The sequence below is a fragment of the Lissotriton helveticus genome, chromosome 2_1 (assembly GCF_964261635.1).
Source record: "Lissotriton helveticus chromosome 2_1, aLisHel1.1, whole genome shotgun sequence".
Classification (NCBI taxonomy): Eukaryota; Metazoa; Chordata; class Amphibia; order Caudata; family Salamandridae; genus Lissotriton; species Lissotriton helveticus.
The window spans coordinates 1,573,605,176-1,573,620,557 of NC_136059.1; the positions used below are offsets into that span (position 1 = coordinate 1,573,605,176).

The 15,382-nt window shown below is 48.0% G+C and overlaps 1 protein-coding gene across 1 annotated transcript in view; it reads right to left on the reverse strand.

Moving 5' to 3' along the window:
• Nucleotides 1–15,382, reverse strand: part of LOC144818792 (N-acetylneuraminate-9-phosphate synthase-like) — a 145,327-nt gene that overhangs the window by 42,884 nt on the left and 87,061 nt on the right. The window lies entirely within an intron of this gene.

Consider the following 15,382-nt stretch of genomic DNA (forward strand, 5'->3'; position numbering starts at 1 on the left):
CTTAGTTTATGCCAGGTTTTTATATAGGCTCCCTTGCGTGCCAGCTCTTCTTTTTGTAACCCGAACTCTAGTCTCATTTGGGCAGGCGATGAATACCGTGGAAGGCCGAATTTCATGCGAAGTGCTTTTGCCACTGTTCTGTCTAATAGAGGAGCATCCCTCCCTCTCATAGCTTCACTGCATTAAGTGATGGCTGGGATTAGCTTTGCTTATATTACCTTTATAAGAGGAAGTAAGCTTGGTCCAGAAACTGTGTTTTTTAAGTTTCTGAGTGCCGCCGCAGCGGTTAATCCTCTCCTTTTTATGGCTTCACGTTGCGGCGTGAAATTGCCCTTGTGGTCTATGATGACCCCCAAATATCGATATTCACAAACCTTTTCTAGCTTTCTGGATGACAAGAGCCAGTTTCGTGTTGCTTTCTTTTTAGAAAGATTAATACACATAACTTTTGATTTTTCGTGGTTGATGGTAAGTCTGTTAGCAGCGGAATATCTTGAGGCAATATCCAACAGCCGCTGCAGGCCAACCGGGGTCTGGCTGATGAGTAACAGGTCGTCTGCAAAGAATAAGTTTGAAATCTGTCAGCCCCCTAGCTTTGGAGCGTGCGAATTGCAATCATTCAACAGTGTGGATAGGTCTCCCATACAAAGATTAAAAAGTATTGGGGCAAGTACACAGGCCTGGTTTACTCCTGTGTAAGTTAGAATCTTTCTTGTAAGATGGTCGCCGGTGCCCAGCCTAACTTGCACCCATGTCTCGCTATGTAGGAGAATTAATAGGTTTAAAAGCAGCGGAGGAATGTTCAGCTTGTGTAACTTTTCCCACAGAAGGTTTCTGTCGACATGATCGAAAGCCGAGCTATAATCAATATAGCACAGGTAGAGTGGATGGTTCGCTTCTTGGGCTGCGTCAATTAATAAGGAAAGTGCTAAGATATTAGAAGTAGTTCCCATACCTTTGCAAAAACCTGTTTGGTTGTATGGGATTGCTGAGACATCAGCTGCCCAGGATGACAGTTCCTCTAGAAGCAGACCCGCAAAGTATTTAGCCTCATTATCGAGCAGAGCCACTAGCTAATAATTTTTTGGGTCGCTTTGCTCTCCCTTTTTGAAGATGGGCGAAATAATGGCTCCCCTCCATGATGATGGGATTAATGATGTCTGCAGAATCTTGACGAACATTGGTTTAAGGGCAGCTGCCCAAAACTCGGGATCCTGCTTAAACAGTATGCGTGGGATCCCATTTGGACCCGGGGCCCCCTTGCGTCTTCCCTTTGAAATTCTGTTACAGATCAGTGCACACTTAATTACAATTGTCTGATCTTGCTGCCGGAGCTCATGGCAGTCACGACTGAGTATTAAATGATCCTCGGTGCAGTTTGTGAGTTTGGAAATTCCTTGGATGTTGGTATCAGTACCCTTGAAGTGCATGCTGAGGAAGGTTATCCAGTCATCTTCTGGGACAAAGGAATTAATGCCTTGACTCTGCTCCATAGACAAATTATTGACCTTTCTCCAAAATTGGGCGCTGTTGTTTGATTTGGCGTCATATAAGAGTTTGGCCCACAGGGACTCTTCTGATTCTCGTCTAAGTCGCCGGACCAGCCTCCTGCGATCAGGCTTTAACAACCTCAGTTCATCCTTGGCATCAGGGTCTGTCCTTGCCCTTCGTAACTTTTGGCCGATGATAATTTTTAGATTTTTTAGGTGAACAAGGGGACATTTAGGCTGTTGCACTTAGCCTATCCACGTGCAGACTTCCTTGCCGACAATCTTCTAAAGTGCGGGCTTCTGAATGTGAGGTCTCTACCTAGGCATAGCGCAGAAATTCAGCTGATGATTGAGACACACGAGCTCGAAGTCCTGTTCATGACGGAAACATGGACTTGTCCTGATTGCTTAGTTGACCCCGGCTGGGCATGCCCGCCTGGGTTCAAATTTTTACACCTCCCTAGGTCTAATGGGAGGGTTGGGGGGGGTTGGGGTCATCTACAACGCTACGTATAAGATTGATTCCATTGATATGGACTCGGCTGAGGGAACGGAGCTGCTGGGCCTATCTATTCAGAGTTGCTCCCGGACTATTTTCACTGGTGTTCTGTGTTATAGACCACCAGGGGCTTTCAGCACTCAACAGCAACAATCGCTATTAGCTACCCTGACCAATATGGCAGCCTCCCACCGTAAGCTTATAATTCTAGGGATTTTAATCTTTGGCTTAATGGCTCACTGGACCTGGGCTTATCAAATTTGCTTCATTCTTGTGAAAGCTTCGGTCTTTATCAGCTAGTTACAGAAGCTACTCATAAGGCGGGGCACCTTCTTGATTTGGTGTTTACTGTTCCTGATCTATTGGTTATGGGGGAAATCCTGCCTATGGACTGGACAGACCATTCCCTCGTCAAATTTTTTGTCAATGTCAAGGGCTCTCATACAAAGGCCCCGCAGACCACCAAGGAATTTTTGTGCAGAGATTGGAAAGCTCTTGCACGATTAAAGACCTCTAATCCGGTGTTTCGGGTGGGAGAGTGTTTTAATGTGGATAAGCAAGTTGAGGAGAATTATGCCTCACTTTGCACAGTGATTACGACTGTGCTGGACTCTCATGCCCCCCTTAAAATGCGCAGCTGCAATAGTAAAATCGCTGCCCCTTGGTTTAATGATACACTGAAAAGTTTGAAGCGGGGTTGTAAACAAGCGGAGAGAAGTTGGAGGCGCAAATACGAGGAAGCGAGTAGGTTGCAGTGGAAGCAGAAAATCATGGAATATAAGAGCCTGATTAGGAAATCTAAGGCGGATTATTATTCTTCCTTGATTTGTACTGCCACCAATAGTTCTAGAAGTATTTTCAACATATTAAATAATCTTACTAGTCCCGAGTGCTCAAAAAACTCCATTGTCCCGTCTCAGGAACTCTGTGAGAATCTTGCCAAATTCTTCAAGGAAAAAATCGAGCTCATTATTTAGGATTTGGAGGACTCTCCAGACACCGGCGGTCCCCCAATTACCGGACTCAGGTCTCCGGTGGATGGGAGTAACGATCCAGCCTGGCTGCCGAGTGAATCTTTATTAGAGTTCCCTCTTCTTACAGAAGTAGCCTTTAATGGGCTGGCAGGAGGGATTTTTTCCGGTTCCCCTTTGGACCCCGTGCCACTTAAGATCTGGAAGGAGTATGAGGAGGAATTGTTTCCTACTCTCCGCCTGATCTGCAACCAATCTCTGGCCACAGGTATTGTTCCAACCCAATGGAAGCAGGCTGTGATATCTCCCCTGCTGAAGAAGCCTTCCTTGGACCCAGAATGTTCTAAGAACTACAGGCCCATTTCCCTGCTGCCCTTTCCGGCTAAGATTGTCGAGCCCTTGGTCAGTGCAACCCTCTCCAAACACCTGGAACAGCATCACTTATTAGAAGATGATCAATTTGGATTTCACCCGGTTCATGGGACCGAAACGGCCTTGGTCACCGCCGTGGATGAGCTTCAAAGGCGTGCAGACAGGGGTGAGGCAGCGTTTTTGATTCTGCTTGACATGTCTGCCGCCTTTGATACGGTCAACCATGAGATCCTATTGGGCCGTCTAAGTGATGCTGGGGTGAGGGGCTGCGCTCGGATGTGGTTTCGGTCATTTTTGTGGGATAGACAGCAGGCGGTGTCTTTGCCCCCTTATCAATCAGTGTTTTCTCATGTCCCACACGGGTTGCCACAGGGTTCAGCTATCAGCCCCATCCTCTTCAATTTATACCTAAGACCTCTGGTATCACTTATCAAAGCTTATAAAATCAAGATAATAAACTACGCCGATGATACGCAGATGGTTCTTTCCTTTGAGGGTGATGAATCGATACCTGTGGAGGTATTCCATAACTGCCTACGGGATACGTCATAGTGCCTAAAAAACAACTCGCTCCAGTTTAATGCCGGGAAGACGGAGGTGCTTTTTAGCGCTGGTAACAAGATCTCCCGTCCGCTTCCTGAAAATTTCTGGCCTCCTGAGACAGCGACTAAAGTGCGGCCAGTGGAATCAGTCCGTAACCTAGGGGTTATGCTTGACCAGAAGCTTAGCATGGAAACACATGTAAAGAAAACGACCGCTTGCTGTTTTTCTATCCTGCGGTCCCTGCAGAAGATTCTCCCACTTTTACCTTTCCAGGCACGTGCACAAGTGGTAAGATGCACGATCCTTAGCAGGCTGGACTATTGTAACGCCCTACTGTTGGAGTCCCCCGGCTTTTTGTTGGATAGACTCCAAAGATTGCAATCAGCGGCAGCCAGATTGGTTCTGGGGCTTCCTAGGAGAGCACATGGGCCAGCTGCTTTGGCAAAACTGCACTGGCTCCCTTTGAGACAGAGGCTTCAATTTAATGCCTTATGCCTCGTCTTTAAGGCCCTCCATGGATTAGGCCCTCTTCCCTTACAAGCGAAATTTGTCTGGTATACACCAACCAGACTGCTTCGCTCCTCAGCGGCGAGGCTGGTGAGGGTGCCCAGATTTAGAAAGGTTAGATCAGGGGGTAGATCTTTCGAGGTGGCCGCGGCCAAGCTTTGGAATCTACTCCCGTGGGAGATAAGGCAAACCAATGAGCTTCTCCCCTTCAGGAAAAAGATCAAAACCTGGCCGTTTCCTAAACCACTCTAACCTGTGCACTCTACGCTGCTCTGCCTTACTCTGTTCCGCCCCTTTTTAGCCACCAGCGCCAGGATGCCTGCAAGGTGACAGTGCGCTTTATAAGTCATATAAATAATAAATAACATTGTTTGCAAAAGCGTGATTATGATACCGCGTTTGATTGGAAGCATTGCCCCCTCCTTCAAGCTGGTTTTTCCTCTGTGTTGTCCCATATTTTTTGCATAATGTTTCTGTAAATTTCTCCCAGCTGGCGATTAGGCCCGTGGTTTCATTTTGGGCTTCGCCAAGTACTTGCTTGGCATAGAGCAGGAGGCCCGAAGGATCATCTGTTCTGCACTTTAAACGCCTATCGTTTGCTGTATAGACTAGTTCATGCCCAATGGCACGTACTGGTCTTGGTATTGTAAAGGCCTCTAGTGTCACTTCTTGTGGTAAGTGGTCACTGTAGTCCAGTAAACCGATGTGGAAATCAGTTGTCGCTTGAAACAAATTACCCGAGAGGAAGGTAAAGTCAACTGTTGAACTGGTCGTTGTACTATGGAATGTTGCTGCTTGGGGACGATCCCCTGGGAATCTCCCATTAAGCGCTCGAAGACCAAGTTCTTCAAGTGTTACTAGAAGTCGCTGTGCTGCTTTTGTACTTCTTCCCCCTGAAGAATTGTCCTGAGAATATTGTTCCAATGCAAATAGGTCCTCAACGGTGCTGACTTCCGTTGCCGATTTATTGAGCATGTTCTGATTGAAATCGCCGCTAACAATCAGGCTGTTTGTGTTCTCTGCAGTTAATAGCTTTATGAGCTCTTCTTTCAATTGCAGGGCTCCTTGCTTCTTACCTCGGGGATGTAGGTAAAGGTTTATTAGAATTATCTCCCCCATCTTTCCCTGGTATCGAATGGGAATTCGTAATACTTGCATTGCATTCGGAGAGTCTAGATTGTATGTATTAGGCACTACTGTACGCGTGCTTTTTAATGAACTGTATGTGACAAGGCCTCCTTTTTTGTGGCCAAATCTTGCAGACTGGGTTGGAGGAGTAAAGTTCAGGGTAAAGCCTGGAAGTAGTGGAGGAGGGTCTGACCAGGTTTCTTGCAGGGCTATGTTGTCAAAGCTTTCATGTAAAGTTTTAGATCCGAGTTCATAAGCTTATCCCCAATACCGTTAATGTTCCAGGAGCAGATTTTGAGGCTTTTGAAAGATTTCCCAGTTACGGGCTTGTCATGTCAGTGTTTTTCCGGCTTGTTGTTTATAGTCCTGCACAACCATGTCCAGTCTAAATATAGTTGGCTCTTTCACGGGGTATTGCCTTCTAACGCCTAGTTCTTTTTGTTCTAAACTGACCGGGATGTTGCTGCGAGCCCCTCGCAATACCGAGAGCGAATGAGGGTCCTGGTTGGCCTGGTTTTGTGCGTTCCGATGTAAGAAGTCACATGCCAAGGGATCTGGATATCTAGGTTTTACAAATGGGTGAAGTATTATGCCCCAGCTACTGAGCTTCGCTTGTTCATTGAGCACGCTCTCAGCCAACTCTGTTGTGGCCCATACTGTTTTGGTAACTTCCACCCCTGGATGTTCCGGTGAGACTATGAATTCCACTGAGTCCAGATCGCTGGTGGATATGTTTGTTAAGCTATCAATGGAGTTTAGCAAGCGTAGAATGTTGCCCTGTTTAGGATGTAAAAAGCGCCCCTTGATGTGTATTCCGGGATTAATAAAATTGTGGGATTGCCTAAATGCACCTTTATCCTGTTAGGACCGCTCTGCGGGATTGTAGGGGTGGTCTCAACCCTGATGGAATCCTCTGCTGGCCTTCTCTGGTCTGGAGTCTTTGGTTCATCTGCTCCTATTAGAGCCTGGTTTGGAGGACTTCCTATTGATGTGGCTTCTGGGGGGTGGTCTAATTGTGCCCTGTTGCCTACATTGGGAGATGGTTTTTTATTTCTTGTGGCACTCAGGTTAATAATAGCTTTTTCCCCACATTTGTTCGGACCCTCGCTGGTATTAGGTTTTATAACTTTTACACTGCTCCTCAGGACGGGGCCGTCAACTCTTTTTGTAGTTGTTGTGTTAGGAGTCTTTATTTTCCAATTATTTTTCCTTTGGGTCGTATGCCTCTGATCCTGATTGGGGAAGGGGCATGAGTCCAGTTCCGTGTCTGTCACGGGGCTCGTTAGAGCCAAGTTGTCAAGCATTAGGTCTGGAAGCAGAATGCTGACTTGGTTGTTCTTAACTTTGCCTTCAGCTAGAGTGCCTAGCTTTAACTTACGGCCCTTCCTCCTTTGTTTTCTACCCCGCTTTGGGGAGTGCCCATGATCTGTCGGGGCCTCCTTTTGGTTGGGTTCCCGAGTGGGAACTAGGTCACTATTTGCTGATAATAGGGTTTCTCCTTCCCTGGTATGTCCTTGTGCTCTTAATAGCGTTGCATTTTCCTTTTCCCTTGCAAACTTTTCTTTTTGAATTTGGGGGAGGAGCTCCTCAGATGGTGTCAGAATTTCCCTGCTGTTTGTTTGCCATGCATTGTTTTTCCTCTCAAGTTGGCCCGTAGGTGAACTGTTTTTGACAGCCTCCCTGATACCTGTAAGGAGGTTATCCATTGCTCCAGGGAGTGTAGCCAACTTATCCACGATTGCTATGCCAGGACAGTTTGATTGTATAAATGCTGTCTTCTCTTGTGCCCTTTTGACCAGATTAAAGCAATACAAAAGGGGATGATGGACGGAGCGTTTGAGCAAATCAAACACTCACCCCCAGTCAACTGATCTGGGTTTAATCCATCACCATTCTTTAGCCCACTCAGCCACCCCATTTCAGACATGGCTATATGCAAATCAGTCTGACCCTGTGCCTCATGGGAACAGTCCAGCCCGAACTGCCAAGCCATGTCTTCCATGGACCGGAAACAAGCATCCTGGGACCCGTTTTGGATTCATAATCCTAATCAGCCAGGCTATCTTGAATCCAGTGGCCAAGTGAGCAAGGGACTCACGTCTGAGCATACCCTGCCACACTTAGGGCGAACAAAGCGATACAAAAGGGGATGATGGACGGAGTGTTTGAGCAAATCAAACACTCACCCCCAGTCAACTGATCTGGGTTTAATCCATCACCATTCTTTAGCCCACTCAGCCACCCCATTTCAGACATGGCTATATGCAAATCAGTCTGCCATTGTGCCTCATGGGAACAGTCCAGCATGAACTGCCAAGCCATGTCTTCCATGGACGGAAACAAGCATCCTGGGACCGGTTTCAGATTCATAATCCTCATCAGCCAGGCTATCTTGAATCCAGTGGCCAAGTGAGCAAGGGACTCACGTCTGAGCATACCCTGCCACACTTAGGGCGAACAAAGCGATACAAAAGGGGATGATGGACGGAGCGTTTGAGCAAATCAAACACTCACCCCCAGTCAACTGATCTGGGTTTAATCCATCACCATTCTTTAGCCCACTCAGCCACCCCATTTCAGACATGGCTATATGCAAATCAGTCTGACCCTGTGCCTCATGGGAACAGTCCAGCCCGAACTGCCAAGCCATGTCTTCCATGGACCGGAAACAAGCATCATGGGACCGGTTTCGGATTCATAATCCTCATCAGCCAGGCTATCTTGAATCCAGTGGCCAAGTGAGCAAGGGACTCACGTCTGAGCATACCCTGCCACACTTAGGGCGAACAAAGCAATACAAAAGGGGATGATGGACGGAGCGTTTGAGCAAATCAAACACTCACCCCCAGTCAACTGATCTGGGTTTAATCCATCACCATTCTTTAGCCCACTCAGCCACCCCATTTCAGACATGGCTATATGCAAATCAGTCTTACCCTGTGCCTCATGGGAACAGTCCAGCCCGAACTGCCAAGCCATGTCTTCCATGGACCAGAAACAAGCATCCTGGGACCGGTTTTGGATCATTAATCCTCATCAGCCAGGCTATCTTGAATCCAGTGGCCAAGTGAGTAAGGGACTCACGTCTGAACATACCCTGCCACACTTAGGGCGAACAAAGCGATACAAAAGGGGATGATGGACGGAGCGTTTGAGCAAATCAAACACTCACCCCCAGTCAACTGATCTGGGTTTAATCCATCACCATTCTTTAGCCCACTCAGCCACCCCATTTCAGACATGGCTATATGCAAATCAGTCTGACCCTGTGCCTCATGGGAACAGTCCAGCCCGAACTGCCAAGCCATGTCTTCCATGGACCGGAAACAAGCATCCTGGGACGGGTTTCGGATTCATAATCCTCATCAGCCAGGCTATCTTGAATCCAGTGGCCAAGTGAGCAAGGGACTCACGTCTGAGCATACCCTGCCACACTTAGGGCGAACAAAGCGATACAAAAGGGGATGATGGACGGAGCGTTTGAGCAAATCAAACACTCACCCCCAGTCAACTGATCTGGGTTTAATCCATCACCATTCTTTAGCCCACTCAGCCACCCCATTTCAGACATGGCTATATGCAAATCAGTCTGACCCTGTGCCTCATGGGAACAGTCCAGCCCGAACTGCCAAGCCATGTCTTCCATGGACCGGAAACAAGCATCCTGGGACGGGTTTCGGATTCATAATCCTTATCAGCCAGGCTATCTTGAATCCAGTGGCCAAGTGAGCAAGGGACTCACGTCTGAGCATACCCTGCCACACTTAGGGCGAACAAAGCGATACAAAAGGGGATGATGGACGGAGCGTTTGAGCAAATCAAACACTCACCCCCAGTCAACTGATCTGGGTTTAATCCATCACCATTCTTTAGCCCACTCAGCCACCCCATTTCAGACATGGCTATATGCAAATCAGTCTGACCCTGTGCCTCATGGGAACAGTCCAGCCCGAACTGCCAAGCCATGTCTTCCATGGACCGGAAACAAGCATCCTGGGACCGGTTTCGGATTCATAATCCTCATCAGCAAGGCTATCTTGAATCCAGTGGCAAGTGAGCAAGGGACTCACGTCTGAGCATACCCTGCCACACTTAGGGCGAACAAAGCGATACAAAAGGGGATGATGGACGGAGCGTTTGCAAATCAAACACTCACCCCCAGTCAACTGATCTGGGTTTAATCCATCACCATTCTTTAGCCCACTCAGCCACCCCATTTCAGACATGGCTATATGCAAATCAGTCTGACCCTGTGCCTCATGGGAACAGTCCAGCCCGAACTGCCAAGCCATGTCTTCCATGGACCAGAAACAAGCATCCTTGGACCGGTTTCGGATTCATAATCCTTATCAGCCAGGCTATCTTGAATCCAGTGGCCAAGTGAGCAAGGGACTCACGTCTGAGCATACCCTGCCACACTTAGGGCGAACAAAGCGATACAAAAGGGGATGATGGACGGAGCGTTTGAGCAAATCAAACACTCACCCCCAGTCAACTGATCTGGGTTTAATCCATCACCATTCTTTAGCCCAGTCAGCCACCCCATTTCAGACATGGCTATATGCAAATCAGTCTGACCCTGTGCCTCATGGGAACAGTCCAGCCCGAACTGCCAAGCCATGTCTTCCATGGACCAGAAACAAGCATCCTGGGACCGGTTTCGGATTCATAATCCTCATCAGCCAGGCTATCTTGAATAAAGTGGCCAAGTGAGCAAGGGACTCACGTCTGAGCATACCCTGCCACACTTAGGGCGAACAAAGCAATACAAAAGGGGATGATGGACGGAGCGTTTGAGCAAATCAAACACTCACCCCCAGTCAACTGATCTGGGTTTAATCCATCACCATTCTTTAGCCCAGTCAGCCACCCCATTTCAGACATGGCTATATGCAAATCAGTCTGACCCTGTGCCTCATGGGAACAGTCCAGCCCGAACTGCCAAGCCATGTCTTCCATGGACCGGAAACAAGCATCCTGGGACCGGTTTCGGATTCATAATCCTCATCAGCTAGGCTATCTTGAATAAAGTGGCCAAGTGAGCAAGGGACTCACGTCTGAGCATACCCTGCCACACTTAGGGCGAACAAAGCGATACAAAAGGGGATGATGGACGGAGCGTTTGAGCAAATCAAACACTCACCCCCAGTCAACTGATCTGGGTTTAATCCATCACCATTCTTTAGACTTTTGACTGGGTGTGAGTGTTTGATTGATTCAGATGCTCCGTCCATCACCACCCCCTTTTGTACCACTTTTGGCCGCCATAAGTGTGGCAGGGTATGCTCAGACGTGAGTCCCTTGCTCACTTTGCGACTGGATTCAAGCAAGCCGGGCTGAAGACGGCTGGAATGCCAGAAACCGGTCCTCGGAAGCTTGTTTCCGGTCCAGGGAAGACATGGCTTGGCAGTTCGGGCTGGACTGTTCCCATGAGGCACAGGGTCAGACTGATTTGCATATAGCCATGTCTGAACTGGGGTGGCAGAGTGGGCTAAAGAACGGTGATGGATTAAAGCCAGATCTTTTGACTGCGTGTGAGTGTTTGATTGATTCAGATGCTCCGTCCATCACCACCCCCTTTTGTACCGCTTTTGACCAGATTATTCAGTTCAGCTAGCTTATTATCAATGTTGGAGACAAAGACTGATAGTGAATGTAGAACTGTTAACTGGAGATCCATTTTATCCGATTGGTATTGGATGGCATTAACATAAAGTTGCATTGTATGCAAGAGAGATTCCCATACGTCTGCCTTAGCTTGCAGTGTTGGGATCATGGTGCTGGGTTGCGAGGCATTGCATTTTGGGCTTGTTGCAGCTTCTTTTCGGACCACATGAGGCGGTGAGGTGTAAAAGGCCACCAATTCTTCCCACGCGTGGGATACGAGGCCTCTGGGTCCGAAACTTTTGGTGGAAAGGAGACTGAGCTGACCAGCACTGGAAGGTGACCTCGAGGAGGGGTTAGGGGTTGCTCAAACTGTGCCAGATGGTGGACTTGTGCCCAAAGCCCGTGCGGCTCCGTTCCCGTGGAGAGGTGCCCGGCAAGATACTGCCCCTTTGTTTTATCATCTTGGTCTGCAATCGTCCCTGTGCACTTGCTAAGTTCTGGTTGCTCTTGCCTGAGGTCTTGTGGTGAGGGTTTGTTTTTCTCTGACATAAGGTCCTGTGGGAGCCTTGCCCTGCCTTTGTTACAGGACCTGAAATCCACAAATTCAGATTACTTGATGTGCTGGGTACTGATGCCAGAAATACTGAGGCTTCTGATACGTCAGGTATGCTAGGCACCTTAGGAGCCATTTGATTCCCTGGATTTTCCTCAGAGTCTCTGGCGATGTTGCGCCAGTATTCTGGGGAGCATTTTACTCCTGGTGGTTTGATGGTGTCCTTCTGGGTCCAGTTTATTACAGAACCCGTGCTCAGGGCACTCTGGGTAGCATCTTGCTGCTTGCTCATGGATGCCTTTGTTAATTAATTCATGCGTCTGGGCCGGGATTGAGCCCGGGTCCGAATCGGGGCCCCACTTCCTGATGGTCGTCGTAAGGGTCACCCCTCTGTGGTTTTCAGTCTGTGTAGTATCTGGGCAATCCATGTCGTTGCTGTCTTCTTCTTCTTCTCCTCCCCCCCTCCTTCTCCATCTTCGTCGTCCATCGCCTCTGGAGGGGGCTTTCTCTTCAACCCTCTCATTGGCTCTTTCATTTGCTCTGTCTGAATCCCTTGTTCCGATGCGTAGGAAACCGGTAGTATCGGAATTGGCAGGTTGTTGGGCTGCCGGGTGTTCAGGCAAAGGACCGAACCAGCGTCCTTTATGAATGAGAATTTTGTATAAATTTTAGGTTGGAAGCTTGACCCTTTAAGGTTTCGTGAAAGTTCAGGGCTAGGATGACCTGGGAGAAAGGGGGTCAGGGGGATCAGCCGCTCATTTCCTCCTCCTTCTTTTTCGCCTTTCGCCGCCCCTTTCTTCAGTTCGCCTTTGCCAGCACTCATACAGTCTGTATTGGATTTCTCATTGCCCTTGTTTGCTCTCCTATATCTTTTGGTAGGGTTCAGGGGTACATGAGGATCCCTAGATCTCCCAGATCTCATAGTGATCTTTTTGTCTTCCTGCTTTTGTTCCTACTCCTGGTTCTTTTTCTTCTTCTTCACGGAGTATTACCCTTGCCCTTGCCCATACGACGGCACCCTTGTTGTGCTGATTCCTTTGAGCCCCTTGAGCCCTTGAGCCCTTTGAGCCCAGAGTCCCTAAATTCAGTGGTCAGGTCTGGTAGGGTCTGGTAGAGTCTGGTAGAGTCTGGTGGAATCTAGTGGAGTCTGGCGGTGGAAGAGGCGGTAGTCAGTTACCGTTGATTGATTGAGCTAGATCCTGAACTAATTACTGTAGTATTTGTGGTTATGTTGCTGCTTCCCTCTGTCGCCTAGGCATAAACGGCTGGAGAGTGCCGCCTGTGTGTGCCTGTATATGCCTCTCGTGGTGCCTCTTCCTCTTGCTCTTGCTGCTTCTGTGGGTCGATCCTCAGTCTTTGCCTCAGCCTTGGAGGATGGCAAGTAACCCCTTATTCTGGCTCTTTCCTGGATCAGACGCTCCAACCCAACAGCCTCGGCAGGTAAAGGAGCAATCTCACTCCTCTTGCAGAAGGACAGGTTGGGGGGAGATACAGACTACTCTCACCCACTCCCCCACTCTCTCCCAGCCGTGCACTGCTCACCGCGCACCAAAGATGGGAAAACCGCTTGCGGGGCCACCCGCTGATCACGGCCCGCCACTGCTCACTCAGCACTTTTTTTCCTTTTTTTCCTTTCGCCGTAGCACAGCTGCGGATTACCTGCTTCTGGCTGCCGTCTGCTGCGGGGGCTTGAGTTGCAGAGCTCTTTTTCCGGCTCTTTTCCGGCTGCGGCGTGACCGGTTCTCCTCTCCCCCGCTCCTGGGTGTCTCCTGGGTGTGGGCTGCTACGGGGGGGCTAGTGGTTTGAGATTGAGGATGAGGAGCAGCGGAGCGGTGTCCTCCTTGATCCTCGCTCGCTCGCTCACTTGCACAAAGTGACTGGCTGGCTGTCGCGACCTGGAAAACACGGACTACGCTCATACAGAGACAAGGTCTCTACACAGGCTCCATTCTCTCCGAAGACCCAAGTATGCCCTCGCTGACCTGTCCAATTGTTTTATATTGGCACTGTTGGGATTGTTTTGGTACACAAACCATTGTTCATATTGTGCCATGTAGAGCACGGCCATCTCTGGAGCAAAGGGACAACCCATGGCAGTCCCCTTGACTTGTACAAAGAAAGTGTCATCAAGTTTTTTTTTAAATCCGCCGTGGTGCAAATGTTGTCAACTTCAAGATAAGCTCTGTTGGGACCCAATGTGGTCTGGGTCTTGATTCTAGATAGATTTCAATGGCGTCAAGCCCGTCTTCCTATATTACATCACTCAAGACAGGTTAAATTACAGCATTGATAACATCACAGATTATATAATTCAATCTCCTGCTCCTCACATTACTGTATAAACCACTTGATCATTTTAGAAAAGAAATTAAGTGGTGAAGGGTACAAAACATCTACAGCATACAGTGGTTGTATGTATATGTGTGCATCTATGAAACAGAAATAGTGAAGTCTATCCAGTATTGGAAAATGTATAGGGTGCACAGTTTAACTACTAGCAACATTTAAGTGAAAATGTACTTCATATAAACAAGGTAGAAACTGAGGGCAGCTAATGTGACTTGCAGACATACACTACAAATAGTTTGTAGTTGAAATCAAAGCCCTATTGCCATAATATGTAAGAACAACTAAAGCCTAGGACCACAATACATTACTCACTTTTGGATTTCTGTGTATATGCTGATATTAACCCATTCAGTGCTCATGACGGAATGGTTCCATCATGAGTACCAGTACTCCTGTGCTCATGACGGAATCATTCCGTCATGAGGACAGGAGCAAACAATCCCTTTGCTGTAAACAGCAGAGGGATTTCCATTTTAGTCTAGTTTTCAGAAATGTGTGGGTTTGGTAAATTTTCCAAGATGGACACCGAGCCTGCGGCCAAATACTTATGGGACTCTCCTTGCAAAACCAGGTTGTTTTGTGATTGGTAATTTTGATGCCGCCTCAATAGGTTTTGGGCCCTTGCCTGTTGAGGGTACTTGACCCACCCACAAAAGTGAGGTACTATTTTTCTAGGAATACTTTGGAAAATGCGGAGTGGGTGGAATTTTGTGGATCCACACAGATTCAAAAACTTTCCATCACAGAAATGTGAGGAAAATGTGCTTTTTTGACAAATTTGGAGGTTTGCAAGGGATTCTGGGTAACAGAACCTGGTGAGAGCCAAACAAGTCACCTCATCCTGGACTTCCCTGGGTGTCTAGTTTTCAAACATGAATAGGTTTGCCAGGTGTTCCTAGGTGCCGGCAGAGCAAGGGTTCAAAACGTACAGCTAGGTACTTTGCAAAATAGTGTCAGTTTTCACTGTAAAATGTAGTGTGTCCACATTGCGTTTTGGGCTGTTTCCTGTTGCGGGCACTAGGGCTACCCACACAAGTGAGGTACCATTTTTCTCTGAAGACTTTCGGAAATGCGGGGTGGGAGCAATTTTGTGGATCCACGAAGATTCCAGAACTTTCCACCACATAAATGTGAGGAAAATGTGTTTTTTGACACATTTTTAGGTTTGCAAGGGATTCTGGGTAATAAAACCTGGTGCGTGCCAGTCAAGTTACCCCATCCTGGATTTCCCTGGGTGTCTAGTTTTAAAAACGTATAGGTTTCCTAGGTTTCCCTAGGTGCTGGCAGATCTAGGGTTCTCAATCTACAGCTAGACACTGTGCAAAAAAAGGGTCCATTTTCACTGTGAAAATGTGGTGTGTCC